Raw genomic sequence first — 18319 nt, 5'->3', positions numbered from 1 at the left:
ACACAACCCCAACCTCAGGTGGGAGCTCACTGACCACTGAGGGCAGGGCGAGCCTTTCCTGTGACTCTGCTGGGCTCCTGCTGAACATTTGCTGACACCTCCTTCACAACCAGAGGGACAGGTTCTTTATGAGAAGCCGTTTCACCTTCCCCAGTTCATGTCTTAATCCACAGACTGAGGCAGGTCACATTATCTACACTTATCAAAGACAACATTATGCTTCATAAGCTATTTTTCTGCTTCAGTAAGGAACAAGCACCTTTTATTTCTTACTGTTTACCCATTACCTCACTGAGCTGCATTATTGTTAAGTCTTTCTGGGGCTCTCCTGAAATAGGAACACATAAAACAGGATTTCCTCCAGCTCTGCATACCTACTTACTCCAGAGTCATTAATGACATAGGACTGGATTGAACAAAGACTTAACATCAAATGAGCATTCAAAACAGCTGGGAACAAAAATATATCTGCCTGGAACACTGCATCTGTGTTTTGTCTTTTGAAAAATGCCAATGGGGCGAAAATTCGCTTTCAAGACCACTTTTACAGGGATGTCTTCCTGAGGAAAAAAGGACTTGCAAAACACTTGCATGTGGGATGTGCATCCCAGTGGGCTTCAAATTAAGTTTATAGCTGTTTTTATACATAAATCTGCAAATCAGGTTGTCCTCTTTCTGGAGATCAGATGTAACTTAACTGCTGTCAAAAGGAATTCTGCAGAAAAGACTCTAGAGCTGCACGAGAATCCTCCAAAAACCTATATCCAAATTTCTTCCATGTGATAACAAGCAATAGCTGAAATACCCAAGGGTAGGTAACTATCGTCATAACTCAACTCTGAGGTTTTTAAAGTACCTATATAACCACTATTTTAAGGAAAACTTAGAGGTTTTCCTATATTTGAGAAAAATACAACAGTGATACTGTTCCAGGATTTACAGAAAATAAGGATACTGCTTGGGTTCAGTGTTTAGCACCCAAAATAACCTTGGCAATCTCTTAAAGGCCTCTGTATGGGTGGAGTACACAGAAGGAGTGGCAGCCAGCAGGTTGGGAGGCAATGCAGGGATGCAGGAGGAGAAACACCACGGGCTCTCTGCAGTGCTGTCAGCTCCCACCTGCCCCAGGACATTGCCTACCTCTGCCTACAAACACAGCGATTCCCCAGCCACTGAGTAAACAGCCTTTGAAGATAACAAAGCTTATTCTAATCCCTCACTGATGTCACTCCTGCATTGTGCTCAGCTGAGCTGCAAAACTCCTGGGTTAACTCACTGGACAGATCACTCCAAGAATCACTCCTGGGTTAACTCACTCTGTAAGATCAGGATTACCTTAATTCTCTGTTGCTGCACAGATTTCAGAAATCCTGTTCAGGTACAGAAAGAAGTATGTTTTGCACTCAGTGAATCTATGTTTTTTCTTGTTGAATAACCAGACATTTTTCAGCTCACTTCCTTAGCAGCAGGTTTCTTACCATTATGCTTAGTGACACAGCTTTCCCAAAGGAAAGCACAGCCTCCTGGAAGGACAGAATGCCATGGACAATTTTCTTTCCCAAAGGAAGCACAAGCACAGCCTCTTGGAAGGACAGATTGCCATGGACAATTTTCTTTCCCAAAGGAAGCACAAGCACAGCCTCTTGGAAGGACAGAATGCCATGGGCAATTTTCTAACACTAGCAAACAGGACTGTTGATCCAGTCACAAGAAGGTAAAATCAGACTGAGCCTGGACCAGTGTAGTATGATTCTTGGAGTGATCCTCTCCAGGGCCAGGAGTTGGGACTTGTGAGTCCCTTCCAACTCAGGATATTCTATGATTCTAGCAAGAGAAATTAAAATAAAAATTGTAAAAATAAAACAAAAAAGCAGGGACTTCCAATGAATCACCTCAGAGGACAATGTCTTTGTGTTCTCACTTGTGTTCACTTACCAGAGTTAAGTGTTCTGCATTTCAGTTCTTTAACTATCTACTCCACACTTCTCACTGCACCCAATCCTCCAAGAGCCAAACCCTCCCACAGGAATAAAACACTCAGTGAAGAACTCAGGGTGAGTCAGGAAAGCCAACCCTGTATATAACACATCTTTCATGTCTTCAAAAGACTTGGCAATAAGAAGCTTAAACCCAACTAAATTCTTACAGCATAAACAGAGCTATTTTACTCTTGAGCTGCATGTGCTTATGAGCAGCCATGACCAGAATAATAAAAGAACAAAGAGCACAAATCTGAGAACAGGAGCTCAAGTTGTGTCTGAATGTTCACACTCCCTGTCAGTCCCAAAGGCAAGTTTCTTTTGGAAAGCCTGAATATTGTCAGCCAGAGGTTTTTGCCTCTTCAGTAAGCTGCATCTTAGTTACAACAAATAGATCCTGGCACTATTTCCACACACAGACATAAACAGGTAATTATGTTCCCACTGAACAGAAAAATGAAGAGGACGTGCTGGAGAAAAGCAGACGGAGGTAATGATACCAACACAGAGAGATGGACTGGGAACACAGACATTGACCAGTTCTGCAGCCTGGCTTCCTCTGCAATTCACCCATGTAAATCAACTGGAACTGCACAGAGCAAACAGGCTTCATTTTCCACCTGTTAACACAGGTTATTGATTCCTCTGTCAATAAAAGAACCACGATGCAAACTGCTATGAAATGAAAATCCAGTGTCGCATGCAACCGGAGACAGAAGTAGGGAGATGTACATTCAGGATAATGTATTGCTGGAAATACTCTTCCCTAAAACCAGCCACGGCTCCCCAAAGGGTTGTTACCAAAGACATGACCACTTCCCACTGCCAAACTGCCCTTAGGGACCCAGTAACACTCAGCCAGGGTGTTGCTCCTCGTGACCAACTGAGCAAACGCTGAGCGCAAACTCCACCTTCCACACAAAAATCAGAGAAACCCATTCACAGCCTGTGTTTCACGACATGTCAGCATGAGAAACTCTCTCAAGCACACAAATATTCTTCTAATCATTTAGCTCTTGGTGGATGTCTCAGATTTTAAACTTGAATAACAAGCAACTTCAGCAGAGGTCAGTCAAGCAGCAGTAAGGCTGCTCGAGGTGGCAGGTTTAAAGCATCTCATGTGTACAAGAGTACAAGTATGAAATTCAGAAAGAGCCCCCAGGGATCCCAATGCAAGACATGAAGATGTAATTAAAAACCATAAATCCATCAAACGAAAAATATGTAAACTTAATACATTAACTCATATATTTTTCTTCCTTGAACACATTTGTCTTGCTCTACACTCATTTGGAGCCTACAAATAAAAAATTAAAAGTATCAGAAGAAATATTTCTTCATATGTAAAAAGCAAGTATCAATAATAAATGCTTTTTACTTTATTCTTACAGGTAATTGCTGAAAGAAGCTCTCTCAGCAGTCTGCTCAGATTCTGTGCATATTATGAATTATTTCAGCTGTATCTCCTCTTTACAAAATCCACAAAAGGACAGTATCTTACAGCGTTTCCATGCCACTTAATCATCTACACAAAATTACCCTTGTGAGAGCTTGTTGGAGGAATGTCAAATGTATTTGCCTGCCTTTGCAACAAAATCTTCAGAGAAAGACAAATAGTTCACAGCTTACAGTTACACAAGTTACACTAACACCTGAACATTTTAACTGCAGATTCTGGGTTCAACTTTGAATTTCAAGCTACAGGCAAAATAGTTATAGGCCAAATCCTGCCCCATGTCTGGCCCACAGCACAGTTTTCAAGACATCTTATAAAAGCTCTGCAGTGCCTGTGGATCATACTAAGTCTAAGGAACATCATCTAGAAAGCGTATTTGGGACAAACCAGCCCTTCCATCTTCTGCTCACTGACCAGAAGCAGCACCACGTATTGCCCAGAAATGACAGTGGCAAAGACATTTATCCCTCACCTCCATCCTTCAAAGGCCAAATTTTGTAGAGCAAATTTGTGTCTTGTGATTAATGAGTGTTTCCTTGGAACCAGGTTTCCCAGGGCAGCACTATGGGAACACCATGGGTGACCCAAAAGGAGCAGAGTAATTGAAACAAGGATGGCCACACTTCCTGATCACACAAGCCACTCGTTAGTCCTCAAGTTTCTGACAATTGTAAAGACTGTCACATTACACAGAGTCTCTAGAGACAGCTCCTGCTGCCCTGTTTTGGGGTGGGAATTGGACATGTGCCACCAGGCTGGCATAGTGCCATTGATCTCAACCACTTCAGCAGTGTCACCTCCTCCAAAACACCCAGCAGCACCACTCTGCTGAAGGCCATGTGACGTACCCTGGGCATAGACACCATTCCTGAACTCCTCAGGAGCCACATGAAAGCCATGCAAAAGCACCAGGCAACCCCTAGAAAGAAATTTTTACTTGATAAAGCTATATGCAAGCTGCAGGAAACTGCTCCACTCTGAGATCAAGGAGAAAAGCAGCAATGTCAAAAGGAGTAAATACGTGCTACAACATACAATACAGTGAGAACAACATAAGGCAATAAAAACAGAATACAATACAAACTGAGTAGATTTAACATCCCAAATGAGTTCAAACACAAAGCCAAACGCTGCCCACGTACAGAACAATCAGCACTGATCAATTTATACACACAGACAGCAACAAAAACCATATTGTAACAAATTATATGTTGCAATAAAGCAGGAAACACATTTAAACATAACCTTTTGACTGCTGTGAGAACCAGTACCAATTCTTCTCTTTCACCTTTCATGCTGAAAGCCAACTCAATGCCCAGCCTAGCCAGAAGTATCACATTTCAGTTTTGTACAGAAGGCCTCCCATCCCATTCACCCAGCACTGTAAAATCCCTCAGCAATATCAGGGGAAGATTTGCTAAGAGCAAAGTGAAAATTTATCATCTTCCCACAGCTGTCCAGTGTTCCAGTCAATCCTGCCCAGGTATTGATGTTTGGTAATAGCAGCCCAGCCCCAGCCAAAACTCTGAGCAGCTTGCAAACTCCAGGAATGCTGATCAAGGACAAACTGTAAGACTTGACTCAAAGAAGGAGGTTGTGCTCACCTAAGCCTCTTTTTGTGAGCAAGAGCTGAGACTTCTCTGATTCACTATACAGCAGTCCAACTCTTGGTGATAAAACAAGCACACAACAATGGCATTATGCTGCCTAAAATAGGTGGATATATTTATACTAAACATTTTTTGTCCAACGTGAGAATGAACATCTGCCAGCTAGGTCTTAAAGGCTCAAGCAGCTTCAAAGCAAAGTCAGTCCAAAGAATTATATGCCAAAGATGTACATTCCCTTTAGCCTATCCTAGAGAAGAACACATTACTCCAGCTAAGTGACATATTCCCACCATATTCCAAATGATAGCAATAATAATTTGAAGCTTTGCTCTTAAGTTCCTCTATAAAATTTAGCTTTTTTTTCCATTTAAAAGTGAAACATTTTTATTGAAAAACTAATAATTAATACACCTTGGCACAAACTTCAACAGCAGTAGGAGGGACTGAAGCCACTGAGAGCCCCCAGTTTACAAGGCCACATCACATTTCCACAATCAGCTTTCCAGTTCCATCACAGGGAGGCATTGTACAGCATGCAGATAAAACCCTTTTAGGTACTATCAGCACAGCTCTAACCCCTGCTCCCTGAGCTGATCTGACACCTGCTGCTTACTGAAGCTCCATTTCAACTTAACACACACCACAGACCTTCAGTCTCCTTCCACAGCCTCACCACTCCTCTCCTGGTAAGCTAGCAGATTTTCAGGACTACCTGTTACTGTCTTTACAGTTTACCTGAAGTCTCTGCGTTTTTTAGCTCTTTCTGCTGTTGCAGTGACCCCAATTCCAGAAACCCCTCCCCAACACCTGACCTCAAAGCTCAGTTGGAAGTCAGAGCCCACAATTTTCTGTGTCCCTGTGCTATGTATTCTTATTATGCACATTACAGGAGCAATCAGCTGTACTAACAGCAGCACTGATGATATTTAATGCCATACAAGCAAGAGAGAGTCCCCACCACAAAAAAAGTTTCACTGCAAGTGAACAAAAGATGGAAGCATTTTCTCTTTGCTGAGCAAAGGAGAAATTAAGCCCCTTAAACTTCTTAGCCAAATTCACAAACTCAGTGACAGATGCAGGGATTAATTCAGATTTTGCATCCCTGCAGTGGGACAATTCCTGTTAACAGAGGCAGCAGGAGGTACGATTCTTCTTGAAGTAAGGCCCCATTTTTCTCCCTTAAGTCACTATACAAAATTAGTAGACACTTATAAAAGAAGCCAGGCTGGTTCCAATCACAAGGCCAGTCAGCAAAAGACAAGATTCCCACCTTTCCAATGATGTCTTCTACTTGGGAATGTACTGGACACGTAAATACAAAATAACTATTCCAGTGCTGCAGGTTTGTGGTCAGAGGACAAGGAGACAAATCCAGACAAGTTAAATTCCACTGATTTCCAGTAAATAATAAAGAGCAGATACAGTACTTCCAACTGGACAGCTGCCTATACTCAGTGTGACCAATATCCAAATAGATCTATTCCTGAAGGTAATCCAATGCTGAGAAAGAAAACAGCACTGGCATGGAAAAATATTCCATAAGACGTGCAGACACTTTCGGAGAGGTTCTCCCTGTCTAAGCAAGGTGAAGCAAAAGCTTTGCTCACTTTTCATGACAAAACGTTCATCTGCCAGCTGAAAACCCAAAAACTAGCTGGCTGTTCCCTACATCAGCATCTTCACTGTGGCAAGGACAACTCAGGCCCAAAGAGTGCAGCTATTTTGGGGTACCTGAGCAGCAGGAGACACGTGCAGCAGCTGTGAACATTGTGGGTAATCCTGGTCATGGAGGGGGGAAAAAAGGAAAGAAAATCCTGGTGGTTTCAGTCATCCCCACTCCTATACCCTGCAGTGCCAGGTCCACAGCAGCAGCCACAATCAGCTGCTGTGAGCCAGGGATGAGGAGGAGGATGACTATTGCCTCCAACAACCTCATTGTTAACAAGTCAGAGGTTGGGATCACTGTAGGTGGAAACTCTTGGCAAAAACAATAAAGCAGCTACTACATATTTCAACAGGTTCAAAGTAACCTCAGATGTTAGCAGCAGATGCTCTTTTCCACCCCCTGGGATTTTGAAATGGTTTATGTGTTTCCTCCCTTTCCCCTAATAGGGCAGGGTGCTGAAGGAATTAGCCAGAGAAAGAGCCAGAGAAGCACTAATTACCCTCAGCTCCTGGGGAGACCACAGCACCTTCAGCTAATCGTGCAATCCCCACTCCCCCACTCCAGATCCCCCAGAGAGAAGGTCTCTTGCCTCCAGCATCCAAACTGCAAGATAATCCCTCTCACCTGTATTTTAAAAGGGCATGCCTGAAAATCCTGAGTGTCTCAAGCCAACTGATTGCAATTGGTTTCCGCAGCCTGTGCTGTCACAGGGAACAACTGCACTGAGCCAGAGAGGGGAACTGCTCGTGTCAACACATCTGACACAGGGCTGTCACTAACCCTGTTATTACACTGCACACCTACCTGAAATCCACATCTGAGCTCATTGCCTGGAGCACTCCACAGCCAAGTCTCTGCAAGAGTCTCACAAAATTAAATATTAAATGTGCGTCTTAAAAAAATGCCCCGTAGTTTCATATTTATTAGCTAAGACATTGCTTTTCCACTTACACATTTTTCACATGTTAAATATAGAACATTTTAAGGGTGCATTTAGTGCTTGTGAAGAGCCATGAAAATTGGGTTCCTCTAGAGAGCAATCTTTAAAAGACAGCTCTCCCACTCTATTCCCCTTATCCATATCAACCCAGACGCAGAGAGACCTCCCACAAAAATAAAAGAGCCCCTAAGTAACAGAGGACCCCAAACTTAGCCAAGACTCAGCTGTGTCACCACTGTGACTCCCAAATTCCAGGCAGTAAGGGCTACCCCAGCAGTGAGGGTTGACACACTAACAGAAAACAATGAGCACAGGCAGGAAAACTCAGCAGGGACTGCTCCTGAAAGCTTAGACCAACTCCACATACACCTCAAGTGCTGCAAGAAGCCCCCATATGCTCTGAATCCTCATTCTTTCAGGGAAGCACAGCCCTGCAGGCAAACACAGGACACAGAGCCCTCTCCCAGGGTCCTCCACATGCAGCACAGGATCCTGGAGCACCCAACAGTGCACAGTGAGGAGACAGGTACTGCAGCCAGGGATCACATTGCCTCAATTCCTGCTGATAGCAGGCCATCACAGTGGCCATGGTGGGAATTACAAAGCATCCCTGACTCTCACACATCAAAGACTACAGCCCTCAATCCCATGCTTGTCCTCTCAGCCTGGTTTTCCAAAGCACTAAGAACTACTGCACAGTCCTTCTTTCCATCCTTCTTACTTAGGGCCTTTCTCAACAGCTTTTGAACCTGTCAAATGATCTAAAATTGAGGTACAAGGCTCAGAACAAATTCCTACAACTTCCACAAACTGTGAGAGAAATTGGGCAGTATCCACATGTTATTAGTTCCTTGGTAGAAGCCAGATGTCCAAGCACCAGCTTAATGTCAACCAACCAGTGTGTGCAGCTACAGAGAAGATGCTGCCTCTTGTGGAGTCAGCTGGGACAAGGATGGAACAACTGGGATTAATGCAGAAGGATGGGGAGAACAAATGCAGTGAACATCCATCCTACCAGACCCTCCTTCCCTATTCTGCTGCTGGTGGGAACGGGGGGGGGGGAGTTATTTAGCACACAGGAGAAACCCATAACAAAGAGCCTGCCCATCCCAAAACTCTGTTCTTCATCTCCCCTCCAGGTGATGCAATCAGCAGCACACACAGCTGTGCCACCAAGAGATAAACACTTTGACAGAAGGAGGAGTGATGGGAGCTCACTCCAGCACTGCCTGGCACGTGCACAGATAAGACACATCCATGCAAACAGTTCATCTGAAGCCAACGCCGTCTTCCTTTCTTTCCAAGAGCACCAGCTCTTGTAAAAGCTCTTCCTCCAGCTCTGGCTGGTGTAACACTGAGCCCTGACATGGATACAGCAGGCTAGGACTTGCTTAGCTCCCTCCAATGATTCATGGTTCATCAGCAACAAAGGCTTAACCTGTCCTGGTCACTGAGGCTCCCTGCACACCAGATCTGGCAGATCCTTTGTACCCAGCTGCATTTACTGGGCAGCTGGGAATACAGGACTTTTGAGGTATTGAGGAACAAAAAATTGTCAACTCCACCAGCAACAGAGCCACAAATAGAGCCACACTCTCTCTTCTTTGTCCTTCAGGCCCTTGGAAGCCGTTCAGTTGTGTGCCTTGTGTAACACACAGTGCAGATAATGCAATGGGGGTAAAAATTTAAATCAAAACAGAACAGGGAAGAAAAGAAGCTCCTAAAAACTAAGGCAGCAAGAACTTCCTGAACTCAAGCTGTAATACAAAATTAATGCTTCTGCCCTGTTTAATGCTGCCTCTAGCACCTGCCTGCACTGGCAGTAGGTACAGCATAAACTGCTCAGACTGGGGCTGTCTGGGGTGTCAGTGGATAGAAACAAGTGAAATGTGGTGTCTGAATCCCTGGGCTGGGAGAAACATGATCAAAGCTAACCCCTTTCAAAGTGAACTTCTGCTGGTCTTGGCCTCCTTTCAATACCAATAAAAAATTCTTTCAATACAGTATACCTGGGCACAAGCATTACTTTTCTACAACCAAAATATTTACACCAGCATAAATCCCTTCTGTGGGTGTAGTTGTATCCATGTGTGTATTCCTAACACCAGGAGAGCTTTTTTCCTCTGCTCATAAGAGATTAGCTAAAACCATTTTACAGTAGCTGTATATCCTTAAGGCTATTGCCTGTGCCAGAGGCTCACAACAGAGTTCACCTCCAGAAATGCAGCTACAGGAGCACATCTCTCATATTGAACACTCCCTGCCTCTCCACTTCCTTGTGGAAACACACACCTCAGTCTGACATCACCTCTGCAGAAATGACAGCATGTCTGGCTTTTACCTAACAAGGGCAATCACACAGATTGATTAATTAGCATTTGTGAAACACAACGAAGAATTTAGGTGCTAAGAAATATTATTACTAATTTAATTTACATCCCATTCAGCCCTCAGTGTCTCCCTGAAACTGCCAACAATGATGCCAATTAGTGGTAATTGTGGTTTGTGACAAGGCTATTTGCCAGCTGGGAGTGAAACACAGACCACCAACTCATTTCCCATGGATTGTCCCACAGCTGCCAAGAGCAACAACTTCCAGCACAGCAACCTGCTCCCCTCTGGCAGTAGGAGATGCTGTATCCCATTACCAACTCTCCAAGGACACAGCCTGCAAAACTTTCAATTAGGGATAAACCAAGACACCTTGTTTTTCCCTCCTACATTAGTTCAGTACATAACCCAGTAACTGATGCCAACACTGCAATACCAAAATGTTAATCTGGGATAATTTCAGATTAAACTTTACTTGGCCCCCATCCACACTTAATGAAAATCACATTTTGATTCACACACAGGCCTCACTGTGGTAGAAAACTGTAAAGGCAGCAGCAGTAAACTGAAGGGAATTGAGAGTGTAGGATGCAGTAAATCTTTTGCTTGGGAGACTGTTTAAAGAGTTTTAACCTAAGCAAAGAGGTGTATCTTTTTATCAGCTGTCCACAGAGTTTTGGAGGACTTTGAAGAGACACAAACAACTAACAGTATTCTGTAATCAATGCACATCATCTGACAATGAAACTTTAAATTATTTCTATATTTTAAATATGCCTAATTGAAAGAATAGCAACACAAACTGTATGAATCATAGCCCTCTCAAGTAATTAGATTTGTTATCCCTGCAGACTGCAAACAGTACCTTGGTTTTCTATTCTAATATGAATTCAATCCCTTGTCAGCTGCCCCACACATGAGAATACACCTCCACTCTTTCATCAGGAAAGATATCAACAGCAGGAAACTAGCCCTTCTTTCATCTCTGAGGCACCCACCCACCTTTCCAAAGGGTTTTCAACCAGGTGTGGAAGCCTTTCTGAATCTGTGCTGAAAGATCTCTTAATTATTATGGCAAAGGAGGCAAATCCTTTGAGAGCAGCATGCTGTAAGCAGTAGCCTTCTGCTGTTTACACATCCAGTGGCTGCTTAGTTTGACAGTGCATTAGAAGAGCCTGTAGGAAACTTTGGACTTGCATTGTATGGGCATGAAACTCTAACAGAGAGGAGCTGCTTTTTCAAATGTCTTGTTATATAATTAAACAAGAAGGGGGAGGGGGGGGATCGAGCAAGCTGCCTTTTTGGCACAAACATTACACAGCGCTCACCCTGCCAGCATATTGCATCAGATTCCCACTGCAAGGCCAATCCACAGCAGCTGAGTAGCCGAACCCCTGCCTATTATCTCCCCCTAAGCTACTTCACACTCACAAGGCAGCAAGGACAACTGTTTATTGCATCTTCCTTCCCGAGGAGCTGGTCACCACACCAGCATTAGAGGCAATCTGAGCTTGCAATTAGGCTCCAGGTCTCACAAGTGTCAGAGAGTGCAGTTTTCAAGAGATTTCAACCACCAAGCCTCCCTGCATGCTGCACAGTGAGTAAACTCCAGGTATCTGTAACTCTGTGCTCAGGTCTGCTGAGGGTCTGACACTGTGATGATTCCTATTTTATTACGTTCCATGCTTTGAAAACCTGCAGAAAAGGGGGATTCATTTACCCGTCATCGAGTGCTTACCAAGGAAGTCCCTGGAGAGCTGCAGGAAGGAGACCACACAAACAGGCCTTTGCTCACAGCTCTGCTCACCTGCACACCTGGCTGAGGCCCCTCACTCTCCTACACTGGGAATGCTTTTTTCCCATGGCAGAGATCCGCTCACAGATAGGACCCAATTCTTTATGGCAGAGGCCCACCCCAAGACAGGAACAGGGGTTTCTGTGCCCCTCACTGAAGCAGCCAATCTCAGGCACTTCACAAGGGAAATTAAACTTATTTCCACCATCTGCAGCAATCCAGAAAACAAAAGGTCCACAATCCTGAATCCAATGAGATAAGATACGTGACCTTTTACAGCACAGAAATAAGAGCCCACTCCTATAGCCCAGCAAGCCAAAAGAAAGACTCCTGTTGATTTCAAAAGGCTTTGGATCTGGCCTGAAAATGCAAACCTCACTGTGCATTCGGACACTGCTCCACAATGCACTTCCAAACAAAACTATATTTAGATTCAATGGGAATTCTGTAGATCATACAGGAACTCTCTGAATGAAAATGAAGGTCAGTAGGGTTTGGCTTCCTCTTCAGACCCTCCCCCCCATTCTTGCAAACATCCAGATAAGCATTGTTTAGAAAACAATACATTACTTCCAAATGTTATCAAACCCCCAACACAGGTTTTGTGTGTCCTGAAACAGAATCTCAGGGCCTTCTGTTGCATTTTGCCCTATCAGCTAATTCTCAGGATCTCTTTAGATGTCTGTGTCAAGACTGTCTGTTTTCACCTTTCAAAATCTTTGGTGCCTGCTCTGACAAAGGAAAAGCAACAAGGTAATAAAGGCCTTTGATAGAAAATAAAAAACAAACAGGGAAAGGAAAAACTGTGCAGACAATTACAATACATGCTAATAAAGCTGCACCTGTGTAAGAGGGAAACTCTTGGCATCCTCATGCACTTTCTCCATTCCCTACCAGGTATTAAGTGCCACCGTGCAGCACAAACTGGAGGAAAATGACACAGGCAGTGCTTGCCCGAGGGACATTAAGGACAGGAGTCAGCCCATCAGCCAGGCAGGCACGTTCAACACCCCGAGGGCAAAAGCACAGCCCACTCAAAAATCATCCAGCCCACTCAAAGTTTCCTCCAGCGCCACAGACACAACTGTTTGATTCTCAGCTGCACTTTGTGGGCTTCTCGGAAGGAGGAGCTGAGCGCCTGCCACCGGCAGCTTCTCTCAGTAAGGACGAAGCCAAATCCCAGCCGCAGCACCGAGCCGGCATCCCCGGGGCGGTGTCAGCAGGGCTGGGCGGCCCGGGGAGCTGCGGACCGACCCGGGGAGCGCCCCCGGCACCCGGCTCTGAGTGCGAACCACACGGCACCTGCACAGCCGCCTCTTCCCAAAATTAGAACCTCCTCTTCCCAAAGTCCCTATTTCATTTTTAGCTGTTCCTAGCGGCTGTAGCACCGGGTGACCGTCCAGCCGCACAGTTTCGCTTTTTGATAAAAGTCCGGGACGGAAAACCCTTGAACTTTTGAAGAACCCTCCCGGGTAGGAAATCTCCGGCTTTGCCGCCACGCTCCCCTCCCAAATCCTTTGGGGATGTACCTGTGACCCCGAGCGGGCCGGGGCCAGGCTCCAGCCCCCCGCCCTCCCTCCCGGCGTTGCTGGGCGCTGCAGCGGCACTTACCGGCGGGGCGTTGGGCGGGCAGCCGCCGGCAGCCAGCCGGGCCGCCTGCCTCCTCAGCTCGGCCAGCTGCGCCTGGCAGCTCCGGCACCAGCCCCGCTCCAGCGGCCGCGGCTCGGCGCCCGCGGCGGCTCCCGCTCCCTCGGGCGGCGGGCGGCTGGCGCAGCGCTCCTCCTCGGCCGCGGCCGGCGGCCTCTTCCGCGGGGAGAGCTCCCGCACCCCGCTCCCCTCCGCCACCTGCGGAGACAGCACAGCTCAGCAACGCGGCAGGACGCGGAGGCAACGCTGCTGCTCCCACCCTCCTCGCGAGGGAAAAAAAAAAAAAAAAAAAAAAAAAAAGGAAAAAACTAAGGAAAAGCTCAACCGCGGGGAGGAGATGAGTGTTATGAGTGTTGTAGGAACTTACCCCCGGAGCCCGGGGATCAGGTCCCAGAGCCTTCCTGCCGGCGGCCGCGATCATGGTAGCGGGGGATGCTGCCCTGCCCCGCTCCGTTAGTGCGGGAGGCGCGGGGCCCGGCGGCGCGGCCGGCCCGGGGCGCCCATCGCGGGCCGGGGTCAGCGGTGCCAACAGTGATCGCGCCGGCTCCCCGCCGCCCGGGCTGCCGCTCTAGGTGATGTTGCCTCCCATAGTGAAACGGGAACGAAGTTTGGGATTGGAGAGGGAGGAGTGAGCTCCCCACGGCGGCACGGGAAACGACCCAGAGCACGGGAGCACGCCGACAAAAAAAGCTGGAAAAGTGCTCCGAGGGCAGGGGAGGAGGGACTGGGCTAGGCTGGGCGGGGGTGGGTGGGGTGGGGTAAGCGGGGCGGGGGAGCCGCGGCCGGGGCGGGCTGGGGTTCGGGTTTAGGTTTGGGATAGCGGTGGGGGTAAAAAGATGCCGTTTCATATTGACCCTACGGGACAGTGCCAAAATCAGTGTGACTTAAGTCGTTGCTTCCTTCACACTCTAAGACCCAAGTTCCTCGGGAGTCGGAAAAAGGGCTGGGCGCGGAGTGCGGTCCCGCCGCAGGGCGCGGAGTCAGAGAAGCGGCGCTGGGGCCGCGGACCAGGCTGGGGGTCAGGGGTCCGGCCGGGGCCGCTCCGCCCCGCGGCTGCCCGGGCTGGGATGCGGTGCCCCCGCTCCGCGGGCAGATGCGCGGGGCCGCGGGGCACGGGCCCCCCGGGCAGAGTCTCCCGCCGCTCGGCGGGCACGACGGGATGCTCCTACACACGAAAATTGACCTGACAGATGGAGAAATTAACGTTCGCAGCTAATTGTCTACTTGGCTGCCGCTCCGGCTCGTATATTTAGCACTTTTCTCCTTTTTTTAGTTTTCCCCCCCGAGAGCGGAGTGCGCGCCGCTGGCTGGCAGGGGCCGGGCCCGGGCCGTGGCCGCGTTCGGCGCCGCCGCCGTCCCTGTGACCAGAGCGCCCCCTGCCGGCCCCGCCGGGACGGAGCGGCCCGAGCCGAGCCCGAGTCCCGCGGGGCCGCGCCGGGTGACGGCCGCGCTTCCCCGGAGATGCCAGCGCGGCTCCTGGGCCCGTTCCCCGCCACCGCGCGAGTGGGTGCTGCTGGCCCCTGGGGTGGGGTCTGTGGTGAAGTGGGCATCGCCGAGCACAAAGAGTGGGGAAACACATCTGTGGGGGGGGAAAAAATAATCCCGCCCCAGGAGGCATCTTTCCGCCACCGCTTAAACTTTTCTGGCTCTCCCGGCACGCGTGTGAAGCGCCCCACCGGCCCCACCCCTAAGGGTGCATGCCCTGGGGCCGTGGGCGACAAGCACAGCCCCGCACCGCGGGCACAGAGAGAGCCCCCCTGCGCTGCGATCGCTGCCCTTGCCCGTCCGGACCGCCCGCCGGCACTCCGGGGAAAGCTGGGGTGCGGGAGGAAAGGGAGACACGGGGGACACGGGCTGGTACCCGGGGGCTGCCGTGTGCCCCTCTTGGGGCTGGCGGGGAACCGGGACTGGCACAGACACACGCACCAGGCGCCGCGCCCCAGCTCCCTTCTCCCGGCCGCCCGCTCGGGGTAATGCTGCTGCTGCTCTCCGGGAAGTTGCTCCGAAATTTCCTGTGCCCAAACAACGTCTGCAAACCCTCCCGCGGCTCCAAGGCTCGGGTTGGACGGGGCGGGGGGTAAAGGGGTGGGCTCCCCGGCCGACGCTGGGCTGAGCAATTTCCTTTTCTTAGTAAGTACAAAACCCTCCCAGAAATAGCGGTGCCACCACTCGCCATGTGAAACCGGGGTCACACAAGGTGCCGCGGTCCCCACGGGGCAGCCCCAGGCGGGGTCCGGCAGCGCGGTTCCCCCGCGCCCCTCCGCACCGCTCCGCGGTTTCAGCTGTTCGTGGTGCTGAAACCTGCCCGGCACCGCCGCCCGCAACTCCGCACCGCCAAGTTTGACACCCCCTTCCCGTGAGCCGGCCCTCGACCCCCTCCCGGGCCCCAGCAAGATGCCCTTACCCTGGCTTTCCTCCGCAGGAGGTGGCTGGTGAAGCCGAAGATGATCTCCGAGTCCAAGCACAAGGCTCCTATCTCCAAGAGGCTGGGATTTTTCCTCGTGGCGTTGGAGGCATCGGGCGATTTTTGAAAAGCCATAGTTTGGGGTTTGAAATATTCCTGCTCCCTGAGCGGAGGCGATGTATTTGTATACACACACGCACACGGAGGGAAAGGAAAAAAAAAAAACAGGGATAAAATAGCAAACACCTCCCACCCCTTAAAAAAAAAAAAAAAAAAAAAAAAAAAAGGAAAAAAAAAAAAGGGAAAAAAGCCAGGCGCGGGTGAGTTACTCCGTCATCTGCCAGGATGAGGTAGCCGGTAGCCAGCAGCCGGGCAGACCCGCCACTCTCCCTGCCGCTCTGCCTCTCTCCCTCCTCCCGTTTTATCCCCCTCTGAGCGCACCTTGCCTGACGAGCGAGCGCGGGCGCGGAGCCCTCAGCGCCCCGCAGGCGCCGGGGCCGCCGCTGCGCGGGGTGCGCGGGGCCGGCAGCGCGCTGCTCCCCCGCCGCCGGCCATCAGCGAGGGGGCTCGCACCGCCCGCTGGCCAGCAACCCGCGCTGCGAGCCTCCCGCCTGCCCCCATCCACTGCTGGGTGGGTTTAGTGCCTGGGTTGGTGGGTTGTTGTTTCCCTCCTCCTTCTCCTCCTCCTCCTCCGGGCTGAGCGCAAGGAGGGAAAAGCTGCCGGTGAAAGTCAGTTTAGGAGGGAAGAGAGACACGCACAAAAATAAGGGAAGGTAAAAAATAAGGAAAGCCTGAGGGAGCAGAGTAAAGCACTTTCCGGAAGGGACGCGGTCTTTCACTCCTCCAAAAAGCTTCCCCCTCTTTTCTCCCCACTGCTTTATTGTATTTGCAGTGGGTGCGGACGGCAGCAGGGAGCGAGCTCCTCCTCATCGCGGGGCCGGGACACAGGTGCCCGATGGCTGCTCCCGGATCGGGCAGCCCTCCCTGCAGGCCGCCTCTCCCAGCCTGGGGGCCGGGCAGGGCTCGGGGGTCCCCGCCGAGGCGCGGCCTATCCCGGCGGGCGGGATGGATGGATGGATGGATGGAAGCGGGGAGGGGGCTCCGGGCAAAGCGCTAATCCCTTCCCGCGTACTTTCCCGCTAAACAAATAATTCCCCCCCGACAATAGCATTATCCCGCTTCATATGGCCCGCAGTGAAAGGGAGGTGAATAATCCATTTATCCCGGCTCCGCGCCGCCCGCCCCGCCCGGACACCGGCTGCTGCTGGGCGGGGGGCTGAGGGAAGGAGGAAAGGAGGGCTGAGCTCCTGCCCCGCAACCTGGCCAGAGCCCGGCACATTGGGAGGGAGCTACGGGACGTAGCGGCTGCTGGGGATTGGGGGGGAAGGAGGGATAGAAATGAAGAAGGGGACTGGGAATTGAGGGAAGGGAGGAGGGAGGTGGGGAGAACAAGGAAATAGAGGAAGAGAAGAGAAGAGACAAAAGAGAGAAGTCTTAAGTCTCTATGGCCATGAAAGGACACTGTAGTTTATTCTGAATTTGCTCAGTTGTCTCTTCTGGCCTTCCCAGCTCATGATGATTCTGTGTGTTAGATGAAGAAAGTGGGTTAATGGGTGTCTCTGTAGGATGGAGTGTACAGATGTAACAGGCAGGCACTAAAGCAGTGCTGGGAGGGAGAAGAGGAGGGTGGGAGTGGTGAGATGCTTACAGCAAAGGTGCAAGGATTTGTTTGGCTCCTCACTGCATTCCTTCCTGATATCCAGCTATCAGACCAGACATGCCAGTGTGTTAGCTGGTCCCTGAAGCCATCTGGGAATGGTGTTTGCAGAGAATAAATCCCTGGGCCACCTTGCCCAGACTCACCCTCTCAACCCCCACCAACCCTGTCTCAGCCTCCTGTCTTGCTGTGCACCACTATGCATTGTCTTCCACCACCCTCCCCTGCACAAGTGGGATGTTTCCTGGACACAGAAGATCCCCATGCTTGGAAGGTCTCACATTGCCAAGGGAGTAGGAATAAGTGGGTGAAGAGGAGTGCAGAAGGAAAAGCTATTCAAGCAAAATTGTGGTGTGGACATCAGCAGTCCAGGTAAAAAGTGTCCCCACCCAGGCACTCAGTTCAGGTGCATGAGGTAGAGCAGTGCCCATCACCAGAACCAGAAGCATTAAATGTCATTTCCCAGTCACTGGAGTCTTTCCCACCTTGGTTTGGAAACTCTCAACAGCAGAGAAAAACTCAGCCAGGTCAGGAAGGCTTGTGGCCTGCTCTGGGGAAGGCCTGAGGCATCTGTCTCCATCCCCCACATTTTCAGACCAACCAAACTTAAGCACTCACACCATGCTCAAAGACAGCCCAAGCCTTCCCTGTCCTCATGCCACCTACAGCCCACCATGACTTCCTTCCCCAACACAGTTTATCCCTCTTCCCTGACTCTTGGCAAAGTTCCTAGGAAGGTCTGGGTCTAAAATATGCCCTGAATGTCAGGCACTG

At 49.7% G+C, this 18319-nt stretch overlaps 1 protein-coding gene across 1 annotated transcript in view; it reads right to left on the bottom strand.

Annotated features, from left to right (window-relative positions):
• Window positions 1-13613, bottom strand: part of KIF26A (kinesin family member 26A) — a 94693-nt gene extending 81080 nt beyond the window's left edge. The window contains exon 1 of the mRNA XM_058806600.1: window positions 13389-13613. The gene's annotated coding sequence lies outside the window, so the exon portion shown is untranslated. The remainder of the gene's footprint in view (window positions 1-13388) is intronic.
• Between the last annotated feature and the right edge of the window lie 4706 nt (window positions 13614-18319).

Source organism: Ammospiza caudacuta, chromosome 6 (genome assembly GCF_027887145.1).
Source record: "Ammospiza caudacuta isolate bAmmCau1 chromosome 6, bAmmCau1.pri, whole genome shotgun sequence".
Taxonomy (NCBI): Eukaryota; Metazoa; Chordata; class Aves; order Passeriformes; family Passerellidae; genus Ammospiza; species Ammospiza caudacuta.
The sequence above is the reverse complement of the archived record's forward strand: the minus strand, read 5'-3'. Positions and strand labels throughout refer to the sequence as shown.